This window comes from Mauremys mutica, chromosome 16, assembly GCF_020497125.1.
Source record: "Mauremys mutica isolate MM-2020 ecotype Southern chromosome 16, ASM2049712v1, whole genome shotgun sequence".
Classification (NCBI taxonomy): Eukaryota; Metazoa; Chordata; order Testudines; family Geoemydidae; genus Mauremys; species Mauremys mutica.
This window is the reverse complement of record NC_059087.1, coordinates 26,175,964-26,192,959: the sequence shown is the minus strand read 5'-3', so window position 1 is coordinate 26,192,959 and position 16,996 is coordinate 26,175,964. Positions and strand designations below refer to the sequence as shown.

At 45.9% G+C, this 16,996-nt stretch overlaps 2 long non-coding RNA genes across 2 annotated transcripts in view; both read right to left on the bottom strand.

Annotated features, from left to right (window-relative positions):
• Window positions 1–2,199, bottom strand: part of LOC123351276 — a 58,099-nt gene extending 55,900 nt beyond the window's left edge. The window contains exon 1 of the long non-coding RNA XR_006573982.1: window positions 1,894–2,199. This is a non-coding gene — a long non-coding RNA (uncharacterized LOC123351276). The remainder of the gene's footprint in view (window positions 1–1,893) is intronic.
• Window positions 2,200–3,216: 1,017 nt separating this feature from the next.
• LOC123351274 overlaps window positions 3,217–16,996 on the bottom strand; it is a 124,025-nt gene continuing 110,245 nt past the window's right edge. The window contains exon 7 of the long non-coding RNA XR_006573980.1: window positions 3,217–3,298. This is a non-coding gene — a long non-coding RNA (uncharacterized LOC123351274). The remainder of the gene's footprint in view (window positions 3,299–16,996) is intronic.

Here is a 16,996-nt window from a genome sequence, read left to right as displayed (position 1 = left end):
TCCTTTGCTGGTTCTGAGTGACTTTCTTCTCCTGCCTGCCTTTGTTTTGGGGTTGAGATGATGCTTCAAGACTTCCAAATCTTGGTTTGCTAAATCCATGAATTATTATCCTTTCCATTTATTTTTTCCCTCCCCCCCAAAGGATGGCAAAATTCACGGGACCCTCATTTGTCATTTTTGTCATTTGTTTTTTCTCTCTGATGGCTGCCCTGTCTATCTAATCAGGGGGACGCTTCCTGTCTTTGTTCAGCCATTCATCCTGCAAGAGCGATTATTATCATCAAACAGCATTAAAATAGAACCCTTGGAGCCAGCACCCAATCAGCACAGGGAAGGGAGGGAGCAGCGGAAGACGGACTATGGGAACCCCATATGGCAGGGCTAGGCACCATCTTGTTTGCTATCTATGCATCTTTGCCTCCTCTGTAAAAATAAATCCAATGTTCCAAAAAAAAAAAAGATGGGCTCGATCTAAAATTAAACCGCGTGTTGACATCCATTTCCTACATCATCCAATAGGCCTGAAAGATTATGGCAGCTCAGTTCCCTCCTCCACTTTGCACTGTGTGCTGGTCATGGGTAACAATCAATCCCCTCCCATGTTTCCAGCATAACACACAGTGTTGCTCGTGCTTCCTTCATCGGTCAAATTTCTGATGCCAGAATGGCACTGGTGGGACAGTCAAATGATAGGCAAGTTCTAGGTGTGCCAAGGTTACCACTCACTTGAAGCTGTGAATTGAAACCAAAAACCCCACTTCTGTCTAGTGAGAGCTAAGGATGCCAAAATCTCTGACCTTTCTCCAAAAAAAGGAAAAAAAAAATTCACTAGGCTTCCTAAACATCAGGAGATTAGCTCAGACCACTCATCCAAAGTCTCCCATTGACTCCAAATGGGTTCTAGACATTCTTCAAGGAGAGAGTATCACCCTAGACAAAAAATGTTCCTCTCACAAAAAATGTCTCTTTGAAAAAAATTTGTCATGAAAAATTAAAATTATTTTAACAAAGTTGTTTGCACTGGAATGACAACATTTTAGTTAATATACTATAGAAACATTACTGACATGGTTATCAACATTTTTGTTTACCAGAAGCCTGGTGTTTTCCAACTGCCAGAACCTGGAACTGGATGGCAGTAGATGGATCACTCGATAAATTGCCCTGTTCTGTTCATTCCCATTGAAGCATCTAGCACTGGCCACTGTCAGAAGACAGGATACTGGGCAGATGGACCATTGGTCTGACCTCGTACAGCCATTCTTATGTTCACAGCTACTGATTCACTGTATGGTCTTTGGCAAATCAGTAAGTGTCTCTGTGCCTCACTGCACTGATTTGTAAAATGAAGAAAACAACCTACTCTAATGGGTGTGGTTAATATTATAACAAGTACTAGTTAGTACTACAACATTAGTATTAATACTAAATATGTTTACAGCGCTTTGAAAATATAAAGTGCTGGGTATTAAAAAAGCGTAGTTAGCAAACTAATGCAGCTGTTCTACCTAGAAGCAGTTTTGATACCACATTTTCCCCTTGCATCCAAACAGTTCTCCATATAGCTGGGTTTCAGTCTTGCAAACTCAATCCCAAGCCCAGAGGTAACTATTTTATCTGAGCCACCAAAATTCAGAGATGGGACAAGCAAAAGAAAAGATCTGTTTTGGGCCCATTTGAATTTGTTTGTTTCTAAAGCTGTGGCTCCACTGGCACTGGAAGGGATAGCTTCCAGCCCAGGTAGACATACTTGGGGTAGCCCTGACTGAGTTAATGCTCTAAAAATAACAGCATGCTTGGTTCAGGCCCACCGCTCTCCTGCCAGCTGGAGCAATGGAAGATTAAACAACATTTAAAAAGCAGAATTGTTCTTCTGATTTTTAATCCACTCACCTGCTTTTCAACAAGGGGAAGACTTATAGCCCATAATATATGCAGGCTGGCCTAGTGGTCAGAGCAGGCATCCAGGTTGGGGAACAAAGCCAAGGATCAGCCCTCGAGTCAACTGCCAATTATGAGAGCCAGGGGTCAAACTAGAGTCAGTAATTAAAGCTGAGGGGCAGAGTCAAGGTCAAGCCATAGTCAGAGGCCCAAGTCAGAAGCCAGGACTGGTAAACGATGGTTGGAAGTGAGGTGCAAGGGCAGGAACCACAGAGTAGGTGCACAGCAGGAACAGGCTTACCTGCAGCCACAAGAAATCACCTCACTACTCAGACAAGTTCCTGGCCCGCCTTGTGGCTTAAATAGTGTGGTTAGACCAATCAGTAGAGACAGGCCATCCTCCAATCAGAGTGTCCGTGTGTGGGGGCTTTTTCTTAAACTCTAATTCTACTGGCTTCTCAGCACAATAAGGTTCCCTAGATGTAGGGTGGAGGCAGAGATACAATAGCTACCTAGGCATTCATAGGCCTGGGTTCAAGACCTCAAACACACCAAAGACTAATAAAACTACCAGAGCACAAAAGTTTAAACATAGCGAAATGATAAAGGTCAACAGTGGCCATTGAATTTGGGTGCTTCAGGTTTTGTGTGCCTAATTTGACACACCTGGGTCCAGATACTCAGCTGATGTACATCATTGACTTGAAAGCAGCTTCTCCAGTTTACACGCAATGAGAATCTGGCCTCTGGTGTTTCAGGATCAGCATCTCAGGCTTGGTGCTGCACAAAGACACCCTTCTTGCCTTGAAGACTGTAACATCTAACTGAAGACAAGATGCAATGAGCGAGAGTAGCAAACAAGAGGGAAGGGTGAAGACAGAATAAGGATATCAGCAATAAGATCAGATGGCTACAAAGGCTGGCTATGAAAACATACCCTTTTTAAAAATCAATGAGGAAAAAAAAAGATTAAATTTAATCCCCCTGTCCCTGTGCTAAGCCCTCAAAAATATCCCCAAACTTTCTGACTTACTCTTCAGGACAGATCCATTCAGGGCTTTCAGTTAAATGTGCAATAAAAATGTAGCCTGGTGCAAGTCTAGAAATTCCACACTAGCATATTATTTTTATATTCAAAGAGCCCCAGCTACAGACAAAGGGCACCCATCCAAACCAATGAGATGCCACCTACCAGGCTGAGCAGCAGAGAGGGGATAACACCAAAGACCCAATTACTCCCCTTCCACTCCATTAAAGTGCTCAAAATCATGCTACAAAGCAGTTGTCATAGCTAAAGGAGGCCTAAAGGACTAATGGTGCTAGTCATACTCACGTGATGATAGTGAAACTAGCCTGCCACACGAGCTGCAACAAAGCGTAGAAACATCTTTTCAGCAAAGCTGCACATGAGGGTAAGCTGTGAATGTAACAGACCAGGTCCCAGGACTGAGTCTATGATGAGAGTGGACACAATATTGTCACTACAGCCAATCAATGAATGTTCCCATCTTTCTGCAAAAGAATTGTCAGGGCTTCCCTCAACGTGTCTGGCTGCCTGCTAAAACATCTGTGTGCCAGACACAGCCAGCTCTATATGTATCATTAGTCTTCCATTGGCATTATGCGTTGATGTCAGTTTCTTTCTATAACTCGAGTAGGCTTAGAAATTACATCAGAGTGAGAAAGTCCACACCCCAAAGGGCATTATGTATGCTGCATTTTGCACTTCCATAGGACCATATGGGTACAATTTTAGGGCTCGACACAGCCACCCAGAAGGTTACATCGTGTGAGGGTTGCTTAGTGCATATGTGAAATAGGAGTGCCTGTTTATGGATGCACCAAAACCACTGTAGGCCAGGAGGTTACAATAGTGCCTATTCCTATATCCCTAGCTCCATGTGGGCATCACTTCATTGATGTATTGACTGATTTCAAGTGACGTTTTGGTGTCCAGAATTTCTGAAAACCAGGCTTTACAGCTGCCACTCTCTTGGGGTTCGAAGCACTATTTAAACCAAATCTGATTCTTTTGGACTAGAAGGATCAGAATCCTGGGTTTCAGTCCAACCTCCAAAGCTTTCTACTGAATCCCGTGATCTCACAGCTGCTACTTGGCTGTGGTACAGATGGATGTTCCTGGACAGGAAGGAAACGTTACCTGGCAGAGGAGCCAGCCGTTCATGTAGACTTATTTATTTATTTGTGTATGATTTACAACCCAATAGACACATCTGTCATGATGCCAGTTTGCAGCAGCACTGCACCTGCCCACCCACCAAGACCCCAGGTTCAACTCAGACAAGAGTCCACACAAGCGTTGGTCAGCGTAACTTCTGCCAAGGCAGAAAGTCAACTGGGGATGGGTGGAAGCCAATTACTTAAGTGGCCACAACGCCCCCATCCACCAGTGAAGCTAGCTCTGCCCAAAACATGGACAGTGCTGGCTTTGCAGGAGGCAGAGCAAAGGCAGCTGAGGGTGGTCTGAAGCCTCCCAGACCTAGGAAGGAAGAATGAAAACTGCTTGCTCCCAGTGGATAATCCAAGGGAGGGGCCAGTGGCACCAACACCACCAGACCTCCCTTCAGGTATGTCTGCCAGAGGGTGTGGTAGGTAGGCAGTGCAAATTTCACCTTCCTAGGCCAGCGAGAGTGAATCCATCTCTGCATGATGAGCTTGACAGATAAACAGAGATAGGCAAATAGATTGATATAGACAGCTAGATAAAGGGATGTATAGGGAGATAAAGAGACGGGGGTGTATATGGGAACTGGGAGGGGGAGAGAGAGCGATATGTAAGCAGGCTAGATAGAGCCTGTCAGATAGCTGGAGGAGCGCATATTGGGCTAGCTAGAGAGAGAACTAGATAAAACAGTGTCTGTATGTGGGGAAATAAAAAGATCTATAACATCTGTATATATGTATGCTCCCTCTCTTTCACACACACACTCTCTCGCACTCGAGTAGTGAGAGCTGTGAGAAACATTGCTCCCTCTTCGACGTCAGGCTCCCTATAAATAGTGCTGCATTGTTTTGTATCAGTTTCTGCTTTTCCAGCCCGGCTGTATGTGAGAAACAAAGGAGTCTTCATACAGGACAATAGGGGCCTGTTCTACCTAATGAGGAACAGTTGAGAGGTATGGAGACAGCACCCTCTCAGTGTGAGACGGCGGGCGGTGACCAAGCGGTATACTTCAGCTAATGAAGACCAGTTGAGAGGTGCAGGCAGGACACGAACAGGAACCTTTCATTGTAAAAGGTGGGGGGGCGATCTCCAGAGACGCCGGCTTCGCTTCTTTACAAGGGAGAGCGACAGAGACGGGAACATGTTTAGGTTCATCTGTCACCATGATGGCTCCTGACCCAACAACCTCTCAAGCCTTGGTCTTTGACCTCCAGCTTTGACCTCTTCAATGAGCTGCTGGTGCTTAGCCAGAAGTCCTCTATTGACTACCTGTCAGAGGGCACCTGCTTAAGGGACCCCCTGAGAAATTAAAGTCACACAATGGGTCACTGGGGACTCTTTCAGCCGGGAAGCCAGCATTTAGTCCCTGGCTGGTAAACCAATCTCCCTAATTATCTGTCAGAAGAATATCTCTTCTTTGTATTTTCTTTTATTTTCCCCTCTCCTTCCCCTCCCCACCCCTCTCTCCTCTTTGACTCATTATCTTAATTTCACTTTAACGGTAGGGAGTAAAAGCACCTCGGGAGAGAGAGAGGCAGAGACTGAGGAGAGAAAGCGACTTCAGGGCTTCCTTTTGGAGTCTTTGTGGGAGATCACGCAAGCAGAACAGAAATTCTATGAGCCACAAAGTTCAATCTGACCCATTTAGCCCTTTGCAGAAAATCTGGCTTAGCTGTAAACTCCTGACTCAGAGAATGCATGGGCTGTCTCTTGGTGAGACAGAGAGATGTTTTGTGGTGTCACTGCAAGCTGGCTGGGTTCAGTCACATTATTTTATACAGACCAGATTGCCAAGGACCAATCTAGTAAAAACTAACTAGATTAGCATAAATTGTGTCCTGTCCAAAGGAGGATATGTGGCTGTTGTTCATTCCCCCAGCCCCCCTCTACAGTGTAATTTCATACAGATGCAGCAGGGGCTCGCTGCAATTTCCTGGTGTTTCTTTTCTCTGATCACATCCAGAAGAATAGCAGTGAATCTCTGGGTGGGGCTGTGTCTGAGGACCGAGAAGGAGAACTGGTCCCAGCTGCCCCACTCGATGTAATGAGGTGTATTATGGCTGCAAAGGCATCACATGTGGAAGAGCATCAGTTCCCTTCTTTATCAGCACTACTGTGAGTGGGAGGCGGTGCCTAACATTTGGCTGAATTCAAATTTGTGCAGGATTTTAATGAGGGAAGAGAGGGGAGGCTTTTTGACTGACTGCTGCTCTGGATCCTCTCCTCCTCTACCAACTCTCATGGTGATGGGAGAGCAGAGGAGCCTTCTCTGGCTGCAGCCTGCAACATGTGGGAGGGGAACAGATCTCCCTTACTTCCCCTGGACAGTGTAGAGCTGGCGGATAACCAGAAACTAAGCAGTCTTATTCCCATACCAGGCAGAGGGACTGCTGTAGACAGACAAGCTGAATGCCATCCTTCTTTTCTCCAATACCGCTCCACAGACAGTGACCTGGGCACAATCTTCTCTCCTGTTCCCTGCTGCCCTGATTGCTTCTGGGACTTTTGGCAGATGTGGGAACACACGAGCAGGGAATCACTGAGCACCTTCAGCCGCTGGCAAACCCATGTATGAGCTATGTTAGTTGGGGTTTGGGGCCAAATTTAACCTAGGGGACCCCCAGCACATGCGGTGGCATTCCTGACCATCTTGGCTAATAGCCATTGATGGACCTATCATCTATGAATCTATCTAAATCTTTTTGAACCCAATTATACTTTTGGACTTCACAACATCCCCTTGCAACAAGTTTCATGGTTTGCCTGTACTGCATGAAGAAGTACTTCCTTAGGCCTGTTTTAAACCTGCTGCCTCTTAATTTCATTGGGTGACCCCTGGTTCTTGTGACACGTGAAGAGAGAAATAACAGCCCTGTTCATTTTCTCCATATTCATGATTTTATAGACCTTTATCATATCCCCCCTTAGCAATCTCTTTGTCATTCAATGGCATTACTTGTGCAGTCAGGTACTAGGATTTGATGTGACATCAGAATATGGCCTTAAATGTCAGGGAGTCATTGATAGAATTCCTAGAAGAGAGGAATCTACAATGGTCTCAGACCTGTGCACTGGGGCACACAGTCTGTTGTGACAGAGTTAGCAATACTCAAAATGAGCAAAGGGTGAGGATGTGTGGGAAGGATGGTCTCTTGTTCTGTATGTCCATGCTTGGGATTTATGGGCTGCAAAACACCTCTGCATTCCTCTTGGGGGGCTACCCACGTCATGAGTTGCAACGTAAGAGGATGGAGTTGCTGATCTCCCTCCTTCTCTAGTTGGTGGGGAGAGGAAGAGAGTAGATGGAGCCTTGACTCTGTCCCCATCATGGAATCCCAGGGTTAGCAAGGGACCTCAGGAGGTCATCTTCTCCCACCCCCTCCTCAAAGCAGGACCAATCCCCAGACAGATTTTTGCCTCAGATCCCTAAATAGCTCTCTCAAAGATTGAACTCACAACCCTGGGTTTAAGCAGAGCAATGCTTAAACCACTGAGCTATCCCTACCCCACAGCGCTAGGCTAGTGGGAAGCAATTGGATCTTGGTATAGACAAGGAGCAGATTACTTCTTCCTGGGAGCAAATGTGGAAAACAGAGAGAATTATGACTCTCCATCACAATTTGCTTCCTGGCTTGCTCCTGGGGCAGCTTTTAGTCCAGCACCTCAACCAGATGCACCAGAGTTGGCACTGCCCAGCCCAGACACCCACAGGCAGCTGATGGATCCCTCAGGTGAATCCACTTAGCTTTCTTTTGTGAAGTGAAAACCAGTTCTTGTGATCAGACGACACAGGAGTTTGACAAAACCTGACATTCTCAGGGTAAAATCAACATATTTTCTTTTGCTTTTCAGGAAACTGACAAAATGGGTTTCTGCTGCTAAAAGTGCAGTAATACTTCATCGGAGTCAGAACAGGATAGGCAAAACCCACCCTGCCTACCCAGAGACTACAGCCCCCACATAGCCCTCAGCCATCAGATGCAACTCTAAACAACATAGAGAAGAAAGCAGATTAATCCCAGCTGTCCTTTGTCAACACCACAATGGGGAGACAGAAATAAGACTTGCTGGAGAGGCAAACTATGTGCTCAGATTCAAAGGCCTGTGACTTTATTAGAGGCACTTTCTAAGCCAGCGTTTCTCAAATGTGGCCACCAGGGACTTTTCTTGTGGCCACAACCTCCTGGGCGGTGATGGGGAGGCGCAAAGCAGCGCCCCCCCTCCTGCAGGGCCACCAGCAGTGGTTGGGCCCTGCCCACCTCTGGAGACACAAAAGCTGGAGGAGCAGGCAGCCAGTTTGTTCCCCACCTTCCCAGGGCTTGTGGGGTCAGGCTCCAGCCCTTGGGTGGCAGGCTCCATCCTGGGGCTTCAGGCTCCCTTCCCTGGCCATACAGTGGTAGGTTCTGGCCCCAAGGTTACCCCCACTTCCAGGTACCTGCTGCTTCCATATCCAGGGCTTGCTGGGGCTGAGAAAGTCTGCTGTGAAAAGTGATATATTTGTATGATTGTTAATATCACTTTTCACAGCAGACTGAGTAACTAGCGCATCTTGAAAAAAAAAAAAAACAACCAGAAGAAAGCCAAAGACAAGAACATATAAAGCACCTTATTTGTGTTTCTATTCTGCTTGGGTCCAGTAAAGAATAGGAACAACTGTACATTATGTGCATTATTGAGTCTGGGGGAAAAAATCCTACGTAAACAAATTGCAATGATTTGGACGTGTATATGGTCATATTTATTTGTTTTTCCTACAGTTAATTAAGTATTTTAGGAAAAATTGTCAGTGCTGCCACCAGCAAGAGATGGTGGCTGCATTCTGAGGACACCAAAAAAAATTGTTGCGAGACCCTCTATTCTAAGCAATGCTGTAAACGCACTAAAAGGGGCGTTAGAAGAGGCTATATGTCAGGTGGTAGGTGAGCTCCATGCTGTCCCACGAAAGGTGAGCACAAAGAAAAAACATGGTGAAATCACAAACCCAAATGCAGCAAGGAAAACTGGACCGATGCCTGGGAAAGCCAAGCCTGGATTCCTAGGGAATGATACCGTCATTGCCATGAAATCTAATCAAACAAAAGAGAAAATCTGAGTGGGTTTTCTCACTTTCTTCTAGAAATCTACAAGCAACTCAGAACGCATGAGAGAAAAATCACCCTTTGAGGATTGTTTATGGACTCTCCAAAGGCTCTGGAAACAGCAAAGACAATTCATCCTGGAACAACAGACCCTACCTTTTTAATGCCCACATACCTCCATTTTAGATCCTTGAGTCTATCTTTGTCCCTCTCATTAGTGAGAAAGAGGATTTTTAATTTTTTTCTCCCTCGGGCAAAACTTCTTAGGTATAGAAGGAACATCATTGCAGATAGGCCTGTAGCAATAGGTTCTTGTAGCAGATCTAATCAAAGAAAAGGCAACACTATCCCGGATGGAAATCTACCAAGCAGAGAATGGGCTAGACAAATTAGAGGATTGGGCCAAAAGAAATATGATGAGGTTCAACAAGGACAAGTGCAGAGTCCTGCATTTAGGATGGACGAATCCCATGCACTGCTATAGACTAGGGACCGAATGGCTGGGCAGCAGTTCTGCAGAAAGGGACCTAGGGGTTATGGTGGACGAAAAGCTGAATATGAGTCAACAGTGTGCCCTTGTTGCCAAGAAGGCTAATGGCATTTTGGGTTGTATAGGTAGGGGCATTTCCAGCAGATCGAGGGATGTGATCATTCCCCTCTATTCAGCACTGGTGAGGCCTCATTTGGAGTACTGTGTCCAGTTTTGGGCCCCACACTACAAGAAGGATGTGGCTAAATTGGAGAGAGTCCAGCGGAGGGCCACAAAAATGATTAGGGGGCTAGAACACATGACTTACGAGGAGAGGCTGAGGGAACTGAGATTGTTTAGCCTGCAGAAGAGAAGAATGAGGGGGGATTTGATAGCTGCTTTCAACTACCTGAAAAGGGGTTCCAAAGAGGATGGATCTAGACTGTTCTCAGTGGTAGAAGATGACAGAACAAGGAGTAATGGTCTCAAGTTGCAGAGGGGGAGGTTTAGGTTGGACATTAGGAAAAACTTTTTCACTAGTAGGGTGGTGAAGCACTGGAATGGGTTACCTAGGGAGGTGGTGGAATCTCCTTCCTTAGAGGTTTTTAAGGTCAGGCTTGACAAAGCCCTGGCTGGGATGATTTAGTTGGGTTTGGTCCTGCTTTGAGCAGGGGGTTGGACTAGATGACCTCCTGAGGTCCCTTCCAACCCTGAGATTCTATGATTCTATCCCAGAGAGATGAAGCAAGTTGGGCTTCTTTACAGAGTGATGGTATCTCTCTTCAAAAATCAGCAGAAAATTATTTTTAAAATTCCCTTTGCCTTAGAATCATAGAATCTCAGGGTTGGAAGGGACCTCAAGAGGTCATCTAGTCCAACCCCCTGACAGATTTTTGCCCCAGATACCTAAATGGCCCCTCAAGGATTGAATTTATAGCCCTGGGTTTAGCAGACCAATGCTCAAACCACTGAGCTATCCCTCCCCCCTGCTTAAACAATAGCAGGCTTTTTCCAAGCTCATTTCCAAGATTTTAAACGCTCGGTCTATTCTGGGTTACGAGAGATGGTCAAAAACTGGAATTTCTGTTCTGTGGGAAATTCTAATAATTTTGAAATTGGTTTTCACTCTGAACTGGAATGAAAAAACTGATACCTTGTCATTTGGAGACATTTCAATTTGGAAAGAATGTTTAATCATTTCATTTAGATAATGTGGAAATGTTTTGTTTGGAAACATCATATACTAACCAAATAGGAACTATAATATATATGGGATAACATTAAATACAATATACAGGGTGAACCAAAATGAGAAAGTTGAAATGAAATGTTTTTATCTTACCAAAATGCAACACTTGGACATTAAAACAAAGCAAGAAATTAAAAAAAAAAAGATTCATTTAGTTTCCCCACACTCGGCATTTTCATTGAAATCAACACATTCTCGTGAACCATTTTGATAAAAGTACATTTTTCAATGTACTGTTCCATCAAAAAAAAATTTCAACTCGCAATGTTGGGCACATCTATACCAGCTCAGCAGTGAGTCGGGCTGTCGGCTATTAGTTATGAATTCCTATGTCAGATTTACCCCTCTGTCGTCATCTTACCTGCTAATTCTTGCTAAGCTGGAACATTGGTAGCATTGGCACAAGGGCTCATATTGCACCATGGAAATCAATGGGAGCTTTGTTACTGACATCAATGGGGCCAGGGTAGGGGCCATAAAGCTTGGATGTACTTTGATGTCAACAGACAGTAACACTCCCTGACGCTAGCTAGGGAGGGTAGCACTTCATGTGATTTTTTTAAATAAAGTGTCTATCCATTACTTCTAATGTGTCCCTTTCCAATGTCCTGGACGTGAGGCAACAATTGATATGTTGGGAACTAGGGAGGGCATAAATGTCTCTTGTTTGGATAATAATGATACACCTCTACCTCGATATAATGCTGTCCTTGGGAGCCAAAAAATCGTACTGCATTATAGGTGAAACCATGTTATATTGAACTTGCTTTGATCCACCAGAGTGTGCAGCCCCATTCCCCCGGAGCACTGCTTTACCGTGTTATATCTGAATTTGTGTTATATCAGGTGGCGTTATATCGAGGTAGCAGTGTATTTGAATGCAAAAACTATGGTTAATATAAAGGTAAGGTTGAGAAATCAAGTGTTCAAAGGCCAGGCAGGTCTGCAAATAAAGGTTTTTACTGCACTGTTAACTCAGTCAACTGGCCCCTTTTTTGGTACAATGTAAATGCCAGAAAGTGGAAAGTGTTAAGGTTTATATGTAACAAGGAAAGCATGGAGTTAATACCATGTGTTCAACATAGCCAAGTTCATGCTGCCTCAATCTATTCACATTGCCAAACTTCCAGGCGGAGTGCTTGAATTCTCAGCCTAGATGCTATGTTTAAACCACTTAAAAAAAATTAATGGGCCAGATACATCCCTATATCAGTTGTGTAATACGCATCCCTCTGTGTGCCTGAGCCTCAGCGAATGTGTGTCCGTAACAGGCTCCAGCTATAGAACTCGCCTTGCTAGCTTGAACTGTAGAGGACGTCCACACAGCATTTTGGAGCCTGGGGAAGCGAACCTTCCAGCCCAGGGCAACAGACTCTGGCCAGCAGGGCTCATGCTTGCACACTAAAGATAGCAGTGCAGCAGTGCTTTGGAGTTGCAGCTCCGAGCACAAGTTGCAGCGTCAAAGCACTGTCTACCTAGCTCTTTTTAGCGCGCTAGCCTGAGTCTGTTGGCGTGGGCTGGGAGGCTTGCCCTGTCAGGCTCCAAAATGCTGCACCGACATAGCTAGAGAGAGAGATGCCTTTACCTCTAGTAAATCCCTGGGGTGTGGGCCAAGATGGCAGTAATCATGGAAATGGGAATTTACCCAGGATTTGAACTGCTTGGGTTGAGCTTCTTCTGTCCAGAAGGTGTGTGTAACTCAGGGGCTAGCGTGTGTTGTGTCCCTCTGTGTCTGATCTGCAGAGGATGCGAGTCTGTTACAGAGCCTGACTTCTTAGCTCCAACTGTCAAGACGCAGGCATTTAGCTCTGTAGGTTCCTGGTTAAATCATTGGTGTGCTGACCAAGATGGCAGCTCCCACACTGGGAGACGTAGGAGACATTCAGGGGCTACACAAACTTGCAGCCCTGTTGCAGTGGGCCCAGTGGGGTTCTGCTGGTGCACAGAATCAGCATCAGGACTTATGTCCACATTGGCCACACACACCCGCTCTCTTCTGGCCTGCTCTTCTCCACATCTGTGACCCATCCCAGAATGCCACCTTACCTGGGGCTGCTGTAGAAGTGGCACAGAGCTAGCAGACCTTGCTCTGTGCTTAGGAGAACCCCAGCCACTGCAGATATTCCCCAGGCATTTCTTGCAAGTGCATCATGGCCAATTTTGGGCAGCCAAGGTGGTGCAGAGGTGCTCAGGACAATGATGAAATGAACCCAGGCTAGCTGAGTTCTGTTCAAGAAAGAAAGAAGCCTGCGTAATCATTTTGAGGCTGTCTTCTAGTTGCTAAAGCACTTTGGCTCAAATTTGGCCCTTGAGATGTTCCTCAGCACCGTTCACTCTTCTCAGAGCGTCCTCAGCTATCTAAGCAGCAGTATGAATCATTAACATTCAACCACTGAACCAAATTTGAAACTAACTTGCATTTCAAGGGATTCTTCTTCATTTCCTGGCTTACTGCATAGTGCTGGCTGATGTTGCTGTGTGCTACTAAACAGCTGCTGTGTTCCATCTTGGTAGTAGCTGCGTCTCAGTGGTGGGTGAAGTGTTTCTTGCGCAGGCTATGATCCATCAAAGCTCTTACACACATGCTTAACTTGAAGTGTGCGCTTAAATCCCACTGAAATCAATGGGACTTAAGCAAGTGTTTCATTAAATTGAGGCCACACAGTGCCCCTGCTGTACCTCATAGATGTGCTGTGAAGTTTAGGTAATGAATACACGTGAAGTGCTTTGAGATCCTCATTGGAAAGATGCTGGTGAAGCATCTACTTTTCTAATTCATTAGAAAGCAAATGGTTAAATGATGCCATTTTGCATTTTTCAGCATAATGCTGGGATTTGTAACAAAAAGCAACTAAAAAAAATAAATCACATTTGCAGTAGGACTTCTTCCAAATAAACTACAAAGCAATGCAAATAAATTGAGATGCACAACATCCCTCCCACACACAGTATAAATAACAGAAAACAATATACCTAGACCACAGAGACAAAGGACTAGATTCACAGAGGCATTTAGGTGTGGCACCTGTGAGCATCACCACGCCTAACTTTTAGGTGCCTAGAAAATCACTGAGGCTATGAGCTCATCTTCACACACGGCACTACAATGGCATAGCGAAGTGTGCTCCTATGCCGACGGGAGAGCGTCTCCCATCAGTGTAGTTAATCCACCTTTCTGAAAGGCGATAGCTCTGTCAGCGGGAGAAGCCCTTCCTTTGACTTAGCGCTGTCTACACAGGGGAGTTAGATCAGTATAACTATGTAGCTACATCCCTGAATGATGTAGTTATACCGATATAGTTCTGTAGTGTAGACCTGGCTTATGTCCACACTTAAAATGCTACAGTGGCAAAGCTGCAGCTACACCCCTGTAGCACTTCAGTGTAGATGCTCACTACAGTCCTAGGAGAGGTTCTTCCATCTCTGTGTATTTACTCCATTTTCCAGAGAGGCAGTAGCTAGGTCGATGGATAAATTCTTCCATTGACCTAGCGCTGTCTACACTGGGGGTTAGGTCGGCGTCATTGCAGCTCTCATGGCTGTGGATTTTTCACACTCCTGAGAGATGTAGCTATGTTGATGTGAGTTTTTTGTGTAGACCAGCCCTGAAATGCACAAAGCCTGAGTTGGGAGCCTAGGTTCCCTATACAATGAATGGGGAGAGACTAGCGCCTCAGAATGGGATGCACCAAAGCCAGCAGGCTAGGTAGGGAGCCACCTAAGGTAGGGAGATGCCAAGGAGATCCAGGGGGGGGAGGGATCTCTAGCCTTTAGGCTATGGGACGTTCTAATGGGATGCTCCCTCAGACTCTCCCATTGAAGATGCTCCACTGTGGCTAAATAAATAAAATATTCATTGCAGCAGGGGGATTAGTTCCTGGGTCTTCACCTCCTAGGGGAGTGCTCTAACCTCGAGGCTAGCGTCATTCTCATGCTTGTGCTTTCTCCCTCTCTGGCCAAGTGACACTTCCTTATTTATTCTGTGTGGAACAACATAAATGGGAGAGATGGAGGAAGCCCCACATTAGAATATCACACAGCACAGTGACTAGGCCACCCACCTGAGAGGTGGCAGGTGAACTGGAGTGGGGAGGTCTCACATCCTGGGTGAGTACCTCATAACTGCTGGGCTGAAAGTTACAAGGAAGGTCATTCCGCTCTGAACATACTTCCTGGATCAGGCCCAGCAGGCGAGTTAGGCAAAGGAATGTCTGTCTTTCCCTGCTTTCTGCCTCGTTCTGAGGCTTAGGTGTCTGGATGCTCAGAAGCAGAAATAGAGGCAGCTAGGAAAATGTACTGCAAAAATTTAGACACTGAGCAAGTTATAGAGTTTGACGGCAGCTGAGCGGGGGTTTTATGAAACCCAGTGGGGCCTGACTCTAGGATTTAGGCACATAAGTCATTTTATGAATCTAACCCTAAGGGAACAGGAAGCATCCTTGTCTTGAACCTCATTCTGAAAGGTGCCACAAATCGATTGATCTAATCGACGTATGTTTCTCTCTCTGTCTATAAGACAGGTGGCATTAGCCAGATTTTTAGAGATGACCTTTCATCTGTTCCCGCTAAACAAGTCAGTATCGCCAGCAACTGAGCAGATGAGACTCACACGCCAGCTGTATGGAGCTGCTCCAGAGTCTCGCTGTGAACATCCCACTCCAGAGCGGAGGTGGAGCAGGGTGAAGGAGCAGGCCTGTAAAACTTACCGCCCACTCCTTTCCCCTCCAGACTTGTCTTGATTTCCACCTAGGGTAACTGTGGGAAATCAGAGTGGGAGTCAGTGTCTCTCCTTGGGGTCCTAATACCCCATACATTGTGGTAGGTCCCAGCCTATGCCCTAGTTTGTGGAGTTTCCATTTTATTTGTTTTCCGGGGGGGGGGGGGAGAAAAAGACTAATAAGAAAAAAGTCAGAATAATTAGAAGCTGTTGCACGATGAGACACCTGGCACAAAATGGCTACCACATTCTACCCCTGAGGCAACAACACAGCAGGTCAGCTGTGGGCTATGTTTTCTAAAGCACTTTGAGATCCTAGGGGGCATGCAGTATTGATTTGCTCATCCTTGCACTTGGCCAGATGGGAGGAATGCCTTGGTTTGCCTGGGGATTGCCAGCCACCAATTCCAATTTCAGCTTGAACAAGGTCGCTCAGCAGCGAACACCGTGGATGGTATAATTGATCGCACCCCCCAGCCCTTTCAAACGGTTTCTCTTTTCTGATGTCGGTTGCCTACCCACTCTTTCCTGGAAGCCGATTGTCTTTGAGGCTTTGTTCTGTTTGCTAGGTAGGAGGGAACTGTTAGATCTGTACATGGAGATGGAGAGAGAGAACATGACGTCCACTCTAAATCCCAAACCCTGGGAGTCATCTGCATTGGCCAGGGATCAAAGGAGCTGTTCCATTTTTAACTGCTGCCCTGCCCCACCTTACTATAGCAGTGCATCCAAGCATGTTTTCCCATCATTTCATTGTGTGCCAAAGGATAAACAAAAGCCACCCCCTCAGTCTGAGGGAAGGATGCATTCTTGAGAACTGCAAACCGTCCCATACAGATAACTGCCTTTCCCACTGCGGGCTGCGACGGCTACTGTAAACCTTGCCTGAGCCAGCTTTCCTGAGCTCACATGACATAACCGCATCCCAGAGGAGATGGATGGCTTTATTTTTGTTAAGAACAAACCTACAGATGTTGGCTTTAACCAAAAAAAAAAAAAAAAAAGTCAGTGTGTGTGATTGAGAGGAGCGGGGAGAACAGGCCAGAGATTCATACAGAGAAGTAATGTATACAAGCAGCTTAAAATAACACCAGTGGAAGCTGACATCATTTGCTTACTAAGAGCCAATTGTGCCTGGCTCTGCATAACGGTGGAAAGGCCTGTGGGCTGAAAGGGGTCCTGCTCCATCACTGCTTTGGCCCTTGTGTAGGTCTCTGGTGCCACACAGGGGTCTGCCCTCCCTGCGAACGAGGACCTGGGTCTCCATGGTTTGCGACAGGGTTAGAAATCCCAATGGGGGACAAAGCAAGTGCTGGCTTTACCCCCCTCCATGACTGGGGGGAGATCAAAGGGCATGTTCTCCCAGGCAGCAGTTTAGCCTTCAATGGGGACTAGCAAAGCTTTGCTATCAAGGGCA